Source organism: Morus notabilis, unplaced genomic scaffold, assembly GCF_000414095.1.
Source record: "Morus notabilis unplaced genomic scaffold, ASM41409v2 Scaffold989, whole genome shotgun sequence".
Taxonomy (NCBI): Eukaryota; Viridiplantae; Streptophyta; class Magnoliopsida; order Rosales; family Moraceae; genus Morus; species Morus notabilis.
This window is the reverse complement of record NW_010363328.1, coordinates 434,002-437,470: the sequence shown is the minus strand read 5'-3', so window position 1 is coordinate 437,470 and position 3,469 is coordinate 434,002.

Genomic DNA, 3,469 nt, shown 5'->3' with positions numbered 1-3,469 from the left:
GGGTTGCCCCGGGCTTGTGCCGGCCCTGCCCCGTGGCTGTCCCGGGGCTGTGCCGGTGCTGCCCGGGGATGCGCCGGGGCTGTCCCGGGGTTGTATCGGGGTTTCCCCGGGGCTGTCCCAGGGCCGTACCGGGACTGCCCAGGGGTAGTACCGGGGCTGCCCCGGGGCTGAACCGGGGCCGTACCGGGGTTGCCCAGGGGTTATCCCGAGGCTAACCCGGGGCAGTCCCGGGGCTGTACCGAGACTTCCCTGGGGCTGTCCCAGGGCTGTACCAGGGTTGTTCCGGGGTTGTACCGGAATTGTCCCGGCACGGTGCCGGGGCAATCCCGGGGCTGTCCCGATGTTGTACCGCGGTTGCCACGGGGATATCCCAGGGATGTCCCGGTGCTGCCCAGGGGCTGTCTCGGGGCTATACCGCGGTTGCCTCGGGGCTGTCCCGGGGCTATACCGGGGCTGCCCCGGGGCTGTCCCGGCGCTGTGCAGGGGCTGTCCCGGGGCTTTCCCGGGGCTGTCCCAGGGCTGTACCGAGGCTGTACCGGGGCGGTCCCGGCGCTGTACTGGGATTGTACCGGGGCTGCCCCGGGGTTGTCTAGGGGCTGTACCGGGGCTGTCCCAGGGCGGTTCCGGGGCTATACTGGGGATGTACCGGGGTTGTCCCGGGGCTGTACCGGGGCTATCCCGGGGCTGTACCGAGGCTGCCCCGGGGCTGTACCGGGGCTGCCCTGACGTTGTCCCGGGGTTGACACGGGGATATGCTGGGGCTGTATTGGGGCTGTACCGGGGCTGTCCAGGGGCTGCCCCGGGGCTGTAGCCGGGCCGCCCCGGGGCTGTCCCAGGGCTGTACCGTTGCTGCCCCGGGGCTATCCCGGGGGAGTCCCGGGGCTGTACTGGGGTGCCCCGGGGCTGTCCCAGGGCTGTACCGTTGCTGCCCCGGGGCTATCCCGGGGGAGTCCCGGGGCTGTACTGGGGTGCCCCGGGGCTGTCCCAGGGCTGTACCGTTGCTGCCCCGGGGCTATCCCGGGGGAGTCCCGGGGCTGTACTGGGGTGCCCCGGGGCTGTCCCAGGGCTGTACCGTTGCTGCCCCGGGGCTATCCCGGGGGAGTCCCGGGGCTGTACTGGGGTGCCCCGGGGCTGTCCCAGGGCTGTACCGTTGCTGCCCCGGGGCTATCCCGGGGGAGTCCCGGGGCTGTACTGGGGTGCCCCGGGGCTGTCCCAGGGCTGTACCGTTGCTGCCCCGGGGCTATCCCGGGGGAGTCCCGGGGCTGTACTGGGGTGCCCCGGGGCTGTCCCAGGGCTGTACCGTTGCTGCCCCGGGGCTATCCCGGGGGAGTCCCGGGGCTGTACTGGGGTGCCCCGGGGCTGTCCCAGGGCTGTACCGTTGCTGCCCCGGGGCTATCCCGGGGGAGTCCCGGGGCTGTACTGGGGTGCCCCGGGGCTGTCCCAGGGCTGTACCGTTGCTGCCCCGGGGCTATCCCGGGGGAGTCCCGGGGCTGTACTGGGGTGCCCCGGGGCTGTCCCAGGGCTGTACCGTTGCTGCCCCGGGGCTATCCCGGGGGAGTCCCGGGGCTGTACTGGGGTGCCCCGGGGCTGTCCCAGGGCTGTACCGTTGCTGCCCCGGGGCTATCCCGGGGGAGTCCCGGGGCTGTACTGGGGTGCCCCGGGGCTGTCCCAGGGCTGTACCGTTGCTGCCCCGGGGCTATCCCGGGGGAGTCCCGGGGCTGTACTGGGGTGCCCCGGGGCTGTCCCAGGGCTGTACCGTTGCTGCCCCGGGGCTATCCCGGGGGAGTCCCGGGGCTGTACTGGGGTGCCCCGGGGCTGTCCCAGGGCTGTACCGTTGCTGCCCCGGGGGTATCCCGGGGAAGTCCCGAGGCTGTACCGAGGCTACCCCGGGGCTGTCCCGGGGCTGTACCAGGGCTGTTCCGGGGTTATCGCGGGGCTGTACCGGAGTTGTCCCGGCACTGTGCCGGGCTATCCCGGGGCTGTCCCGGGGTTGTTCCGCGGTTGCCCCGGGGCTATCCCGGGGATGTCCCGGAGCTGTACCGGGGCTGTCCCAGGGCTATACCGGGGTTGCCTCGGGGCTGTCCCAGGGCTATACCGGGGCTGCCCCGGGGCTGTCCCGAGGATGTGCGGGGGCTGCCCCGGGGCTTTCCCGGGGCTGTCCCGGGGCTGTACCGGGGCTGTACCGGGGTGGTCCCGGCGTAGTACCGAGATATTACCAGGGCTGCCCCGGGGCTGTCCAGGGGCTGTACCGGGGCTGTCCCCGGGCGGTTCCGGGGCTGTACTGGGGATGTACCGGGGTTGTCCCAGGGCTGTCCCGGGGCTGTACCGGGGCTGTCCCAGGGCTGTACCGGGGCTGTCCCAGGGCTGTACCGGGGCTGTCCCAGGGCTGTACCGGGGCTGTCCCAGGGCTGTACCGGGGCTGTCCCAGGGCTGTACCGGGGCTGTCCCAGGGCTGTACCGGGGCTGTCCCAGGGCTGTACCGGGGCTGTCCCAGGGCTGTACCGGGGCTGTCCCAGGGCTGTACCGGGGCTGTCCCAGGGCTGTACCGGGGCTGTCCCAGGGCTGTACCGGGGCTGTCCCAGGGCTGTACCGGGGCTGTCCCAGGGCTGTACCGGGGCTGTCCCAGGGCTGTACCGGGGCTGTCCCAGGGCTGTACCGGGGCTGTCCCAGGGCTGTACCGGGGCTGTCCCAGGGCTGTACCGGGGCTGTCCCAGGGCTGTACCGGGGCTGTCCCAGGGCTGTACCGGGGCTGTCCCAGGGCTGTACCGGGGCTGTCCCAGGGCTGTACCGGGGCTGTCCCAGGGCTGTACCGGGGCTGTCCCAGGGCTGTACCGGGGCTGTCCCAGGGCTGTACCGGGGCTGTCCCAGGGCTGTACCGGGGCTGTCCCAGGGCTGTACCGGGGCTGTCCCAGGGCTGTACCGGGGCTGTCCCAGGGCTGTACCGGGGCTGTCCCAGGGCTGTACCGGGGCTGTCCCAGGGCTGTACCGGGGCTGTACCGGGACTGCCCCGGTGTTGTGCCAAGGCTGACCTGGGGCTGTACCGGTCTGCCCCGGGCTGTCCAGGGGTTGTGCCAGGGCTGTACCTGGGCTGCCCCGGGGCTGTCCAGGGGCTGTACCGGGGCTGTCGCTGGGCTGTACCGGGGCTGTCCCGGGGCTATACTGGGGCTGTACCGGTGCTGCCCCAGGGGTGTCCCGTGGCTGTCCCGGGGTTCACCTGGGGATGATCCGGGGCTGTACAGGGGCTGTCCAGGGGCTGTACCGGGGCTGTCCCGGGGTTGTATCGAGGCTGTACCGAGGTTGTACCGAGGCTACCGCGAGGCTGTCCCGGGGCTGTACTGGGGTTGCCCCGGGGCTGTACCGTGGCTGCCCCGGGGTTGTCCCGGGGCTAACCCAGGGCTGTCCCGGGGCTGTACTGTGGCTGCCCCGGGGCTGTACTGGGGCTAAACCCGGGCCGGCCCCGGGCGGGCTC